This window comes from Phascolarctos cinereus, unplaced genomic scaffold (genome assembly GCF_003287225.1).
Source record: "Phascolarctos cinereus isolate Bilbo 61053 unplaced genomic scaffold, phaCin_HiC Scaffold_9;HRSCAF=440, whole genome shotgun sequence".
NCBI lineage: Eukaryota > Metazoa > Chordata > Mammalia > Diprotodontia > Phascolarctidae > Phascolarctos > Phascolarctos cinereus.
In genome coordinates, this window is record NW_027556402.1 from 12526989 (window position 1) to 12543232 (window position 16244).

A 16244-nucleotide genomic window follows, 5' to 3' on the forward strand; every position below is an offset into this window, starting at 1 on the left:
GAAAAAAAAAAGGACAGTTGGAATAAGCATCCAATTGTCCAATAGGAGTCATTCAGGTGGGAATTAGATGAAGACTTTACCCTAATTTTCTGATAATTGAAATTGCATCAATTATGAGCCTTGAGTTTCTAGAATGCTGTAAGTGGGAGTGGCGATATATGTGTAAAAATGGAATTCCTATTGTTTTCTAGAAACTTGAGTCACCTAATTGATGAAACTTCAATTATCAGAAAATTTAGGTGAAGCATGGATCTAACTCCAACCTGAATGATTCTTGTTGGACAATTGCGTGCTTATTCCAACAGTACATTTTTTTCCACCAGTTTTTAGTAGAAATGAATTTTAATGGAATGAGTTAAAAATCAAAATTTAAAAATTACAGCTAGTAAATGCTCTGTTTCATAATTTTCTTTTTTTCAATCCTAACTAAATTCTTACATGAATGGAATTAACTCCTGTCTGAAGCTCCCCAAATCTGCACAGTGTCTACATCTGACAAATGCTCAGGTTAGTTATTGCTTACTCTAAACTTGTTTTCTCTTACTCCCCGAAACTAGCTGATTTCTCATCTTTCACCTTTGTAGTCTGCAACTTAATCTCTAACAAGATTTTCTTTTTTCCTCTAAATTTTGCCCAACGTTCAAATAATGATTTTCTAGGGCAGGGAAACTCCCCTTAAAAAGAAGTCTGCTGCCTTGTCTCATTAACTGACTCACACTTTGAGTATTCTGACTCGTCTGTTTCAATGCAATATGAAGTTATAGGTCTCAGTAGTACAGGAATTTTTAAAGCCAATTTACTACTGGTTTTGAATGATAACCAGAAAAGTGAGAGTGCCAACTTATTTGCTCTAAGAAATAATATAAAGTTTGGGGCTTGTACTCAGCTATTATTATTATTTTTTTTTTTAACAACTGCCTTCTCTTGGCACACTCAGACAAGATTATTCTGGAAAGCTCATATGCCTCTGACAATGCTCCCACAGTCAGCATATAAGCAATAAATCAATTGCCCCTACTCTGGGATTTGCATCCATTTTGGCTGTGTATGCATTCAATCTTTCCTATTGGTGTTCTCGAGCCCATATTCCCATTTCTTGGCATGGTGTTGCCCATGGTCTTTGTTAAGGTCGTCCTGAGTCCCTAAGGTTAGAGGTTGGCCTTGGTAGACAGCCACATCTTATTTTTAGTGCTGCTTATCTACCTGATGGACTTTATATTGGGCTGCTGCTTCTTTCTCTTCATCTCAACATTTAGCCTTCTCCTTCCTATTCACCCTGAGATGGCCTGGCCTTCATTGAGCTTCTGTGAGCAGTTTTGGTGCCCAATAAAACCTATTTCTAAGATGAATTTAAAGTGCAGCTGGGTTTGCTAGATCCAGGGACTGGACTTCAATTGAACTTATCATTGTAGGGGAACCTCATTATTTCAACTCTCAATGGAAAATTGCTTAAGGTCAACCACAATTCAGTAAGATTCGTTACAGGAATGTCTGTTCTCCTGAATGTTGGGTGGCCACATCTTAATTATCACCACCGCGCAGTGGGGCCTGCTTTCAAGATGAATACTCATGGGATTCTAGTATTTTTCACCTCATTTCTTCCCAAAGGAAACACTTTGAACTTCACAGACACTGTCCTCAGCCCTTTGAGAACGTGGACTGTGTTTTACCTTTCTTTGTAACCTCAGCACTTAGCATAGTACTGACACATAGTAGGTGCTTAAGAAATGCTTACTGACTGATCTAGCAAAAGAGGAAACTCATTTTCTCTGAATTTTATACTGCTTCATTATAAGGCCAACAGCAATGGCCATTTTCCTTTGGGTTTGGGAATTATTCATAGATCCCAAACTAGGAGAGCCTACAGGCCATCTGGTCTCATCTCATATATCAGAGGAGAAAATTGAGGCACAGAGAGATTGTGTCCAGCTTAGATCACATAGCTAACAAGAAGGTTAGGATTAGAACTCATGTCCTGGGGCTATAAACCCAGCATTCTTTGGGCTAGACTGCGTCTACTGCCTTCAATTCAATTCAATTAAAAAGAATTGATTTAAGAACTGCTATGAACAAGATCCTGGGTATAATGTGGAATGGGTGGAATCATATGAAGAATGACTCTATAAAACCTTAAATACATAACTCACGCCTTTCAGAAATATTTATATTTCCTCACAGCAGTAAAATGTTGGCATATGAAAAGCTAGCTGGAAAATCATTGCCAATATAAAAAACCAGCCAAGTTTTCATGTAAAAGGGGAAAAACAATAAACTGCAGAAACAAGGTTCAGCTTACATTCTGCACCAAGTTATTCTGATAAGCCATTGTGAGACACTTCCAGGGCTGCCTTTATCCTTGAGATAGCCAGTCATTTTTAAAGGTGTAATCTGAAACGGTCTGCCCCGGTTTAGGGACCCAGTGGGCTTCTCATCAAATCCAGAAATCTCAGCAGGCCTGCAGGACATTCCCATGGTGAAAATTACCTAAAGAAAATAAATCAGATACTCCAAGCAAAGAACCACCAGAGGTCATCCACTCTTTGTCCTTGGCTCTGGGCTGGATTCCACACCAAAGGTCATGACGGAAAAGGAAAAAAGAAAAAGTGGCCCACAGATCAAGAAGTTTATTGTAGATGTCAGCATGCTCTTCTAAATGTGACTAAGTCTCTGGTATATGTCCTTTCTTTAAAAAAAAAAAGATAATCTTGTTCAGAATAGTGTTCTTGAATATTGTAAAATGTGAGTTAAGTGTGAGAAATTCACATGGAAATATTCTTTCAAAGCAAGCAAAATTTTTTTTTAAAATTTTGGATGTAAATTGCTTACACATCTCTCAAACTCCCATCATATACTAAGTATAAACAAACATTAATCCACACCTGTATGTGCTCACACAACCCCCCTCAATCAGCACACACACACACACACACACACACACACACACACACACACACACAAAAGCACACATCCTGATTCTGATTCTTTCTAGTAACGTACATTTAGAGATTTTGCTAGATGCAGGGTACAAATTCCTCTCAATGCTGACATCATTTCATTCGTACCTCCCTTGTGGGCATTTCACAAATTGTTTGTGCTTTACGGGGGGAAAGGCAACATACTGCTTTGTAGCTTGTTTTCAAACTAAATTTGGAGGATGTAGAAAAGGAGAGGCGCTTGAGGAGAGAAAAGCCAGGACATCCAATGCTTAATCCTTCCAGAATTCATGACACTTCTGCCCCTCGCTTCCCAACACCAAAGGCTGAATAGGCAGGAAATCTCTTCTGAGATGAAGTACCAAGCCTGTTGTTCACTTGGTATGTGTAGGAAGGGCAAGAGGAAAAAGTTTCACCAATGTACCCCAGAGCCTCAGCATAGTATGCAACAGTGCTGGGTTACAGACATGAAAAAGGCTGGCCACCAGTCCTTTAAGTCATCCTAAACTAAAAAAAATGCCCACATGCTGGGTGGCATGATGTGTCTGACTGACAGCTGAAAATCAGTCTAGGAAGATGATCTATGGAAGGCTGGGCACCAGATGATGAAGGGGTTTTTAGTGTTATTTTTTCAATGATAATTCCTAATGACCTTCTACTATCAAAGATTCTTAACTAATATACATATATATAAATGCATGTCTAAATATGTATGTATTCACATATACGCACACAGTATGTACATGCATGTATACATGCATACCTATACACACCCACAATATGTGAATACACATATGTGTGCATGTATGGTAAGTTTAACCTGAGTTAAGAACCTCAATACTAAGGCATGGAGAAGTAACCTTCAATATTGTTACAAAGAGTAACCAAACCAGGGAATTATTTCTGCCATTAGGGAGTTCCACAGTACGATCACAATTCTTGGACTGGAAGAGACCCCAGTTACCCTAAAGTCCAACCTTTTCCTTTTGAAGGAAGGGAACTGAAGTTCAAAAAGGGTGAGTTACTTGCTCATCTCACAAGACAGTCATTATCAAAGGCATGATTTGAACTCAGGTTTTTCCATTTGAGAGCTAGCATCTTTCTACTGTATCTAGCTGCCTCTTGATATTCCTTCCATTCTATGATGTGAGATTCTGCAAGAGAGACAAGATGGACAATAAAAGATGAAAAATACTATCAGTCTCCAACTGAAATTCACATGATGCTTTCAGGTTTATAAAGTACTTGTGACATAGGCGATCTCATTTGAGCCTCAAAAGAGCCCTGTGTGTTAGGTATGGCAGAAAGTATACTGCCCATTATACAGGTCAGGAAACTGAGACTCAACGAGGTTAACAATCCTTCATGGTGATATAATTATTGTCAGAAGTGAGATCTGAACCCAGTTCTTCCTGACTCCAGATCAGCACGCCAGCCACTATGCAGACTACTTCCTCATGTTAACAATAATATAAATACAAAGAAGATGAAGTTGGAAAGACAAGGATGAGAAATAAATGCACTGCTTTAAGAATACAGGATATTAAGGAGAACAGGGAAATGAGATGGTGACAGTAGGAAGAACGCGTATGTTCCATGTATAGGTCAAAGAGCCACCAAAGTACCCCAACTCTGATCAAGCATTAAAAGAGATACAAGGAGACAAAAAGAATGAAGAAAAATATAAAGGGTTTCACATTGCTTTTGGTAATAAAAAGCTTCAGAATTACATCTGCTTTTCCTTTCCTTTCAACTTCTTAAGCTGCTGGATTTGAAATTCTAAGGTTCCAGTAAATTCTACACTACCTTGGCAATCCTATCTAAAAAACAGAAAACACACCTAGTATTATTGTATTTTGTATAGCTGTACTATCTGCATACATGTTGTGTTCCCAATTAGAATGTAAGCTTCTTGAGGGCAAAGATTTTTTTTCCTTTGTATTTCCAGAGCCTAGTACAATGCTCAGTGCATAATAAGAGCTTATTGATTTATGGATAAATTGAAATAAAATCATTCTATCCTCTTCTCAAAACCAGTGAAGATATGTTCTTTTAAAAATATATTTTATTTTTAATTTATGGAATAAAGCAAGTATTTTCATAACGTAAGATAAAAAAATGTGTTCTTGGGACTTCCTAATGTAGAAAGTATTAGTTATCACTTCTTTCTAAACCACAGTCATAGGCTGAGGAGGCTGACCTTCAAAGGAGAAGAAAGGAAGGATGATGTGCCAATGAAAGAAAACTGACCCTGAAAACAAGAAGCATGGAGGCCCAGGCTGGTAATTTTCTGCAAGTGTCTATATTTCTACCTGGCAGTGTCAGGTGATAAATCTGGCATTTAGAACTAAGACTTTTAAAGAAGTGAAAGATGGTAAGAGTGTTAGTTATGCTGGGGCCCCTCTCTGCAGAGTAAAATATGATGAAATAGAAACCCCTCTGGATCTGCTCTGATCTTACTGTCTCCAGGCCTCTAGAGGGGATGTCTGGCTATAGTTCTTATTCAATGCAGGGCTTAGGAGGGATGAAGAATGAAAACAGTGGCCTCACAGAGGGGCAGAGAATGCCAAAAATCCAGCAATAACAATAAGCCATGAACTAAATAGCTGCTCCTTTAAAAAACCAGGGTCATGGGTTCACAGGTGGAAGAGACCTTAAAGGTCATCTGATCCAATTCCCTCATTTTACATATAGGGAAACTGAGTTTCAAAGGGGAGAAGTGATTTGTTCAGAATGACACAGATCTGTAACTGGAAGGGATCTCAAACACTACTTGGTCTCACCCTCTCATTTTAGAGATGGGCAAACTGAGGTCAGGGAGGGTACATGAATTTGCCCATGGTCACTCAGATAGGAAATGTCAGAGGCAGGATTTGAATCCAGGTCCTCTGGCTCTAGGCAGCTAGCTAGATAGCACAGTGGATGAACCTGGAGTCAGAAAGACTCATGTTGCCGAGTTCAAATCCGGCCTTAAGCAATTACTAGCTGTGTGACCTGGGCAAGTCACTTAACCTGCTTTGCCTCAGTTTCCTCATCTGTAAAATGAGCTGGAGAAAGAAATGACAAACCACTCCAGCATGTCTGCCAATAAAACCCCAATGGGTCACAAAGAGGCAGACGTGACTAAAATGACTTAATAACAGCAACTTCTGTCTCTCATCCTAGCATTCTTTCCAGAGTATTATGCTCCCTCTAGATAGATCCCTGTGTTATATTTTTAAAAAGTTTTTTTATTGATTTTTTAAAAATATGTATCACCTTGATTTTCCCCATTACCCTCTCCTTGTTTCTTCCACATAACCATTCCATATAACAAATGATATTTTTAGTGATAAAAAAAAGAAAGAAAAGAAGAGGAAATAAATCAGTATAATTATTATACTGAAAAAAGTCTGAAATACGTGCAATTCACGTCTGTTTTATTTTAAATCAAATTTGAACTTCCATAGCTAAAAAATATGACAGATGCAGCTGTATCTTACAATATTTGGCACACAGTAGGCACTTTGTAAACATAAAAATAACTTGCCAAACTTGAATAAACAAACATTTGTGACATCAAGAAACAATACATCAGATTAATAAGTCAGATCTGTGATGTGGGTAAAATGAAGGCATTAGCTCCATTTAACTGATGGGGAAAAAAATGGATCTCAGAGAATTCAAATAATTTGTCCATGTTCTCAGCTGGCATATGAATACAGATCTTATGACTCAAATGCTGTTTTGTCTTACTTCCTCCCATTTAAAGACATGTTAGTTGACATTTATTAAATGGGGAAATGCATGCAGCATTAGTTTTTTTTTTTTTTCAAACCTACTGTCTCCAAAGACTAACTTCAAATCTTTCAAGTTCAGGTTAAGTATTGCCTGTTTAAATTCACATCATGGAAAACTCCAAGGCAAGCTTCCCTTTCCAAGGACTTAAGCACTACTTCCTTCCTGTTCCCTACCCACCCTCCCTACCATTTTCAAATTCAGCACCCTTTAGTATCCAAATCTAAGTCCAAGCTTTCCCCTCTTCTATGGGGAGCAGAAAGGACTGAAGCCTTTGGCCTCCCTCACCTCTTTACCTTCAGCCCTTGAGGGCCTCTCAGTAAGCATTCCTTGCCCCCTTTGGATAAGGGGGCGGGATGGTTACCACATTTCAAAGTTTAATGGCACTCTGGAGTTTCCTAGCAATTTACACCTCCAAGGGCACTGCACACTTGTAAATCTTGTAGCTTACAAGTGTCCTTTTCCCCCCTGGGAGCCACTAATCTCACAGGAAGGGAGGGAAGAGGGGGAGGGAAGTAGCACAAAACTTGGGGATTTACAAGTCTGTCGTTCTGTTTGGGGGTGTAAATTGCTAGGAAGCCCCAGAGCATGTTTAAATGTTTAAAGGCAAGGGGCTAGATATTTTTCCTCACTTGAAACCTAATTAGATTGGGAGGCAGAAGTTGGGAGCAAAGAGATGACTGGCTTGAGCCCAAGACTTGAGATCTACTGCGAAAGAGTTAAAGACAATGACTTGATCAATCCCTTCTGGAGAAGTTATTCCACTTAATATGGAGGGAAATTCTCAACATGTTAATTGAAAACCAACAAACACAGTGGATGGTAGTGAGAAGCCTGCTCTGTGAGGGTCACTTTCATAGGCACTGGGGAAGACACAAAATTTAGACAAGACAAAATCTAATAGAGCGATCACAAATACTTCAGTATGTCTATGGAGGCAATTAGGTGGCCTAGGGGATTAAGCACTGGACTTGCAGTCAGGTCAGTTTGAAGTGGAGTCCTGCTCAAACCCATACTGGCTGTCTGATCCTGAACAAGTGATTTAACATTTCTTGGCCTCAGTTTCCTCATCTTTAAAATGAGGATAAAAAGAGCACCTGCTCACAGCATTGTTGTAAGTTAATATATGTAACATTCTTCTGAAACTAAATCTATACAAGTGTTAGCTAAAGAGTTAGCTAACCTGAGTTACTTACGCAAGGGAACTTGGGCAAAGAGAGTCTAGCCCTTAAGAGAATTACAATGGCGTGTTAAACTGTTGTTGCTCTTATTATTGATATATGATATGACATGATTAATATAATATAATTAACAGGATAGGATATAACATAAAAGTTAGATAGATGTTAGATAGACAGATATACACACATATACATATATGTATGTGTGTGTTCCAAACCATAAGTAATTAGAAAATGCAAATTAAGGCAGTTCTCATATTGACTTGGTATACTGATATAATATAATATAAATAATTTTATACAACGGTGTAATATGACAAGATAACATGTCATGTTATATTATATCATGTTGTTATGTTGTATTGTTATGTTACATTATTTGTATTGTGTTGTGCTATGTTATATATCATATCATGTCATGTCATGTCATGACATTTAGTGTCCTATCCTATCCTATCCTATCACATTATACCATGTATCACATCATATCATACATATTGTTGTTATTACTATTATTATCATGGCTAATACATAAGAGAAGGTTACAACGAAGATCTATGTGCGTACTGAAAGGTTATTACAAAAGGGTATAACTGGGATCACTGCCTCAGCATAAGCAGAGGAGTTGCAAGACTTGGAAGACTGACTCCTTACCCCTTTGCTGCTAAGCAAGTTGGTTGCCCTTGAGAAGGATGACAAGCAACTGATTCTTTGAGTTCAGATGCCAAACAGGCTTTTCCTTCCACATAACGGAAAGGAGAAGCTTCTCAGAGCATTGAGTGAAGCAAGCCAACTTCACATCTGCCCCTGCTCCCTGACCTAGGAACACACAAAATAGAGACTAGAAATCAGTTGTGTGGGCCACCTAGAGCACTATTAGAAGAGCACCACCCAAGAAGAAGCTGTTGTGGGGCTCAGACTGGAGGAAACAGCAATGACTGACCATTGCTTTGAGAATTCCCAGTCCTGGAGAGATGAGTGGGAGCCAGGCCAACCTCTGCCCAGCTCTTCTGTTTTCTTTTATCTTTATCTGCAAATGTCAAACTAGCCCTTCCATAATCTTCTTCATTATGCTTCAGACAGTAACGATGGAAGGTTAGAGAATCTGGGGGGGAGTCATGGTCGATAAGCTTTCTTTTAAGACCTACCTAGCATTCACAGCAGCATTTTTTTCTAGTGGCAAAGAAATGGAATTGGAGAAGATGCCTGTCAATTTGGGGAACGGCTGAATAAGCTGTGGTATATGAATGTAGTGACTACTATTGTGCTCTAAGAAATGATGAACAGGCTGACTTCAGAAAAACCTGGAAAGACTTGTATGGTCTGATGCTGAGTGAAGTGAGCAGAACCAGGAGAACATTGTACACAACAACAGCCACATTGTGCGATGACTAATATCGATAAACTGAACCCTTCTCAGCAACACAAGGATCTAAGACATCTCCAAAGGCCTAGTGATGGAAAATGCTATCCATATCCAAAGAAAGTACTATAGAATTTGAATGCAGATCAAAGCATACTATTTGCTATCTTTTTCTCTTCTGTTAAGTTTTGTTTCCTCTTTCTAGTTGTTCCTCCTATGGTTCTAATTCTTACAACATCACTAATGTGAAACTATGTTTCAAAGGAATGTACATGTATAGCCTATATCAGATTGTACGCCATCTTGGGGAGGGAGATAGGGAGGAAGGGGAAGAAAAATTTTCAATTCAAAAGCTTATGGAAGTGATTGTTGATAAATCACAATGAATTAATAAAAAAATCCTACTTAGCTTGTTTCTTTATGAGCATTCTGGAATTTCAATTGTTCATTGCATTGATTAGAGCTTTCAAGTCTTTTGAAGCTGTTTGTCTTTACAATGTTGTTGTTATCATATAAATTGTTCTCCAGGTTTCTCTCATTTCATTCTGCATCAGTTCATATAAGTCTTCCAAAGTTTTTCTGAAATTATCCTTTTCATTATTTCTCATCTCACAGCTATATTCTGTTCCATTCATACACAGTTGTTTGTTGTCATTTCCCTAATTGATAGCCATTCTCAGTTTCCAAGTCTTTGCTACTGCAAAAATAATGACTACAAATGATTTTGGACATATGGTCCTTTTTTTTCTTTTTTTGGCTTTTTGAGAATGCATGACCTGGGTCAGAGGGTGTGCTCAGTTAAATATCTTTTGGGACATATAAATTCCTTTTCAGAATGGCTGGACTAAATCACAGCTATAGTTTATCAGTGTGCTTCATTCTCTTACCCCAGTGTTCTCCTGGTTCTGCTCCCTTCACTCAGCATCAGTTCATACAAGTCTGACCAGGTTTTTCTGAACCGCACTTCCTCATCATTTCTTATAGCACAATAGTATTCCATTACATTCATATACCACAACTTGTTCCGCCATTCCCCAATGGATGGGCATGCCCTCAATTTCCAATTCTTTGCCACCATAGCAAGAGCTGCTATAGATATTTTTACATGTGGGTCCTTTTCCCATTTTGGACCATCTTTGCAATACAGCTGGGTCAAAAGGTATGCAGATTTTTATAGCCATTTGGGTGTAGTTCCAAATTGCTTTCTAAAATGGTTGAATCAGTTCACATTTCCACCAAAAATGCGTTCGTGTTCCATTTTTCCCACATCTTCTCCAACATTTATCATTTTCTCATTTTGTCATGTTGTCTGATCTGATAGGTGCAATGAGGTACCTCAAAGTTCTTTTGATTTGCATTTCTCTAATCAATAGTGATTTAGAGCATTTTTCATATAACTATAGATAGCTTTGATTTCATTGTCTGAAAACTTTCTGTTCATATCCTTTGACCATTTATACACACATGCATATACATATATATGTATATATATATATATATATAGTTATAGTTATAGATAGCTTAAATTTCTTCCCTTGAGAGCTGTCTGTTCATATCCTTTGACCATTTATCATTTGGGAATGCACTGGAGTGGGAAATATTTTTGGCAGGGAGACCAATCAGCAGTTTATTGTAATAGTCCAAGTGTGAGGCAATGAGGGCCAGAACAAGGGTTGTGGCAGTATCAGAGTAGAGAAGGGGGTATATGTGAGAGATATTATGGAGATAAAAATGACAGACTTTAGAAAGAGATGAGAGGTAAAGAGAAGGAGAGAGAGACAAGAGGAAGAAGAAGAAGAAGAAGAAGAAGAAGAAGAAGAAGAAGAAAGAAGAAGAAGAAGAAGAAGAAGAAGGAAGAGGAGGAGGAGGAGGAGGAGGAGGAGGAGGAGGGAGAGGAGGAGGAGAAGGAGGGAGAGGAGAAGGAGGAGGAAGAAGAAGAATTATATATTGTTTTCAAGCCTGGGTGGAAGGCTAGGAGGATGGAGGTGCCTTTGACAGTAATACACAAGTTAAGAAAAAAGACTATTTGGGGGGAAAGATAATGAATTCTGTTTTGGACATACTGAGTTTAAGAGGAACCTGGTTTGAGATGTCCATTAGATAGTTGGAGAGGTGAGACTGGATATCAGCACAGAGGTTAGGGCTAGATAAGTAAATTTGAGAATCTTCAGCATATAAAATATATTTGAATCCATAAGAGTTAATGAAATCTCCAAGTGAAATAATATATATGGAGAAGAGAAGATACTGTAGGACAGAACTCTTGGGGGACTCTCACAGTTGATGTTTGTGACCTGTTTAAAGCTTCAGGAAAGGAGATAGAGGTATGTACAGATAGATAGGAGAGGAATCAGGAAATGGCAGTGTCATGAAATCTAAAGAGAAGAGAATACCAAGGAAAAGAGGAATAGCAAGTCTACAGAGAGGCCAGGAAGGATGAGTAATGAGAAAAAGATTCAGCAATCAAGAAATTGTTCATCACTTTGGAAAGAGCCGTTTCATTGAACAATTAGGTGGGAAGTCAGACTTCAGAATGTTTAAAAAGAGAGCAAGATGAGAGGAAATGGAGGAGCCTAGGGTAGACAGCCTTCTTAAGGAGTTTGGCTAAAAAAGCCAGAGAGATATGAGATGACAGCTAGGATAGCAGGATCGTGAGGATGTTGGGTGAATGGGATATACATGAGTATGTTTTGGGGGCAGTAGAGAAGAAGCCAGTGGAAAGGGAGAGATTGGAGAAAAGTGAAAGAATGTGGATGACAGAGGGAGCAATATGTTGGAAAGTCAAAATGGATAGGGACCACTTATCCATGCAGAGGTTAAATTTGGCAAAGAGAATGTCCATCTCCTCATGTGAGAGAGGAATGGAGCAGGTGGTAGCAGAAGGAATCTGGGTAATGTGAGTTGAGGAGAAGAATAAAAGAGGGAACTCTTCCTGTCAATTTTTTTCCTATATAATATGAGACAAGTTTCTCAGCTGAGAGGGTGGGGTAAGAGGGATCCATAGGAGGTTTGAGGAGCAATGGATGGATTTAGAAGAGTCACTCTGGGGAACAGAATAGTGAGCTAATTATAGATGGGCAAAAGGATTGTCTTGTAACATTGATGTCCCAGTTTTGGTCGTGGAACGTAAATCGGAAGTGAGCTCAATCTAGCAGAGTTTCATCATTTGTTCTACCTTCATCCAATAATATGTATGGTAACAACAGCAGCATGTGGTAGAAGCGACTGAAAGTTGAGGAAAATCATTTAAAGCATAATGTTTTGCTACTTTGCATCATGAGTTTTATTTGTCAACTAAAGAATAGGGAAAAACATGATGAGTGTGATTGGGCTGCAGTGTATTTACAATAAATAATTATCCAGGAAAAGTATTGTAGAAGATTTCTTTAGAGATATATAAGACTGGAAATGAAAGTTCCCAAGACTTGCAGCAAAGATGATTATATGAAGAGTTTAAGAAAAGCTCACTTGCCAGAGAAAGTGCCAACAAAATTAGGCTTGGAAATAAATAAAGAAAAACACAACCAGGCTACTCTATCCCATTCAAGAATTTACCCAAAGCTCACCTGATGAGCCAACAGACAGGTGGGCAATGTACTAGGTAAAGAGGCTCAAAACTGCAAACCTCTCACTATGCATCTACATTTGGGGGCCACTAGAAAGTAGGACTGAAACTTGCATAGCCTGGGTCCAATATCTTCCAGGAGAAATGCCTAAGCTCATTGTAACTGGAAGGAATAAATCCAAAGTCATCAACCAGTTTTTGGAGGATGTAGAAGCTGGAGTGACTTGGACCTTCCAGTGTCTAGACACCAACAGTTGAGATGATTCAGTATAATCAGATTGTGTGTACAAGAGCACAGAGTTATTTGACATGACTGATTCTAAGACCTAAAACTGCTTAATAGAACTCTGTTTTGGCATCCCCCAAAAGAACAGGTTGACACCAACAGCAATACTGCTGAGGGCTACCAGGAGATGGAATGAGACCAACACAACTTAAATAATGGAGCCATCAAGAAACAGGACTGCAGCTAGTGAAACTGGGGTCAGTACCAACAGGAAACAAACTAGAAGCTTGTGCATTACCATCTTCTCATTGTTACTGTTATAGGAGACAAATTGAGGCCACTGCATCATACAAGGAGAAACTGAATTGCAAAATTATGTAGGGCTTGGTGCCAACTCCAAGAATAGCTGCAAGTCACAGGACAGTGTTGCAGAAAGAAGAAAGGTCTGACCCTAGGCAACCATCCCATGAAGAAGCAAACCTTCTTCCTGGTAGGACCAGGATCAAATCATCTTACCCAAAGCTAAGCTGAACAGGATCAAGTGAACCACAGGAGGGGTAAGGTCTAATACCAGTTTAGCAACTGTGATGAAAGACAGGTTCTAGACCAAACAATTCAATCAAAGAACAGGGGAAGGAACAGACTCAGGCCTTGGCACAAAGACCTAATTCACGATCTGAGACTGAAAACATAAATGAATAGACAAGAAAAATAAATATAATGAAGAAATAATGTTGGTCAAAGGAAATCTAAGATGAAAAAGGACCATATACATACATATATAAAGTATATGCAATATTATGAATGTATGTGTGTGTATGTGTATGTATATATATTTATATGCATATATATGTGTCTATATATGTATATGTATGTATGCTTGTATGCACGTGCATATACACACACACTCTCTTTCTCTCTCTCTGTCCCTACTGCCTCCTCTTATTGACTGGCTTTTCTCAGAACTTAGACTTTAAAGTGGAGGCCCAGATATGCCTAGCCATGTTTCCATTCCTCTCCAGGTTGTATTCCTTTCCAGTTTTTTTTTTCTCTGTGTTACCATCCCCCATTATATTTAAGCTCTTTGAGGGCAGGGGTTATCTTTCCACTTGTATTTGCATTTCCAACACTTATCGCTATGCCTGGAATGCAGTAAGTAATAAATAATAATAATAATAATGTCTAATATTTATATAGCACTTACTAGGTGCCTTGCATGGTGCTAAGTGTTTTACAATTATTATCTTATTTGCTACTCACAACAACTCTGGGAAGTAGGTGATATCATTATCTCCAATTTCCAGACGAGTAAACAGGACAAACTGGGGATGATGACCTGTCCAGTCACATGATTAGTACTTAATAAATGTTAGTTGAATTCAAACATAAACATAAACACACATAATAAAATTATTCAAAAACAGAAGTTTGAAGTTTCCAACACATTTTTCTTTCTTGTTCTTTGTACATTAAAACTTTTGTGATTGCTGATGGTTAAATTCACAAATTTAAAAAAATTAAGATGGGCCAGACATGCACTATGGCATAGCATAAATGATGAACAGCTCATGTGCTCCACTGATATCCACGCAACCTCCAGAGCTCTGAAGGAAGGTCCTTTGGCACCTTTCACAGATCTTCCACAGGAAATTTATCAGAATAAAGGTACTTGAGTAACACAGAATGAGAAAGTATTATGGGGTTACAGGCAGAGCATTGAGCTTGGGAACATGAAGATCTGGTTCTGATTCTGCCTCAAATGACTAATTAGATGTGAAATTATGGGTAATTCACAGCCTGTCTGAGACTCAGTTTCCTTATCTCTAAAATGAGCCAGCTCTAAAGTTAGTATTCTGAGAAAGTACAATTAAATTATTTAATGTTTTCATCATTCAGTTTTCTATCTCTCTTCTTTATGTTTTGTTCAAAAGAGTGTCTTCTCCATGAGATGGTCACTCCCAAAAGGATGGAATCTGACTGATGAATATACTTTGTGAAGGCCCTATCAGATAATCAAGTTAAAAAGGGCATGATTTCAGCTTTTCTTTTTTCAGGAGAAAAAAAAAAAGATGTAAGATGCAGCTATCATCAGCACATTCTAGCTTCCCTTTTCTTAGGGCACTATAAGCTGGGCTGAAAGAATAAAATAATTAAATTAAATAAGTGTAAATCTCCTTTCAAATTAAAACACCATCAAAATGCCCAGAAATAGTATATTTGTCCCAGGAAAAGAGAAAATCAGGTACATTTCTACTACCATGTCCTGGTAAAATAAACAGATGTTATCTATAAATTTCTAATACATTAGATAATTCTGCATTATTTGCATGTCAGGGCAGCTATAAAAAGTAAGTGTTACATTCCTAGCTGGTGTGTCATTCCTGTCATTGAAAGACTAGAGTGTAAAAAGAACCCTGGCAAGTGGAAATCTAACTAAAAGAAGAAGGCAAATGAGGATAGTAATGAATGAATAAATGAATTAATGATTGAATAAATTAATGACCGAGTCAATGAACAAATTAAGGGGGGAAACATTTATTTAGTGCTTATTATGTGTCAAGTCCAGGGTTGAACACTAGAGATAAAAAATGAAATGTAGCATAGGACTTGTTCTCAAAGAACTTACATTCTAATTGGAGGACAAAACACATACACACACACACACACACACACACACACACACACACATTAGAATTCAGCAGCATGGTTGATGGAATAGCTCAGAGGTCCTAAGGGCAGTGGCTAGTCAGAGGTGAAGATCCAGGGTCTTTAGGATACATCAGCTGGTCAGATAGCAGTGCCCAGGTCTCTGGAGGGTGTAGTACAAGGGCAGATGGTAAAGCCTGGAGGCCCTCAAGATGCAGCAGTGCAGTTGGCCAGGTCTGGTATTTTTCCATCTCAAAAAAGGAATTGTAGTCTATTCCAAGTTCAACCAAGCAGCAGGAGCAACTCAGTGGTCCTTCCTTTCTGGCTGTCCCAATGGGGTTTATGATAACGAGACTGTCAAATTTTCAGTTTTCTTTAACTGGATGAAAATTTTGGGTCTAGGTATGTCACATGATTCACCTATATGTTTAATTAAAGGAAATTTATGACACTTTGCAAATGATTGTGCATTTAGTTGATTTTTTTTTTTATTTTTAGAGATGCATTTTTTCCATTTAGGAATACAGCAATACAATTTATGTCATTAACCTTC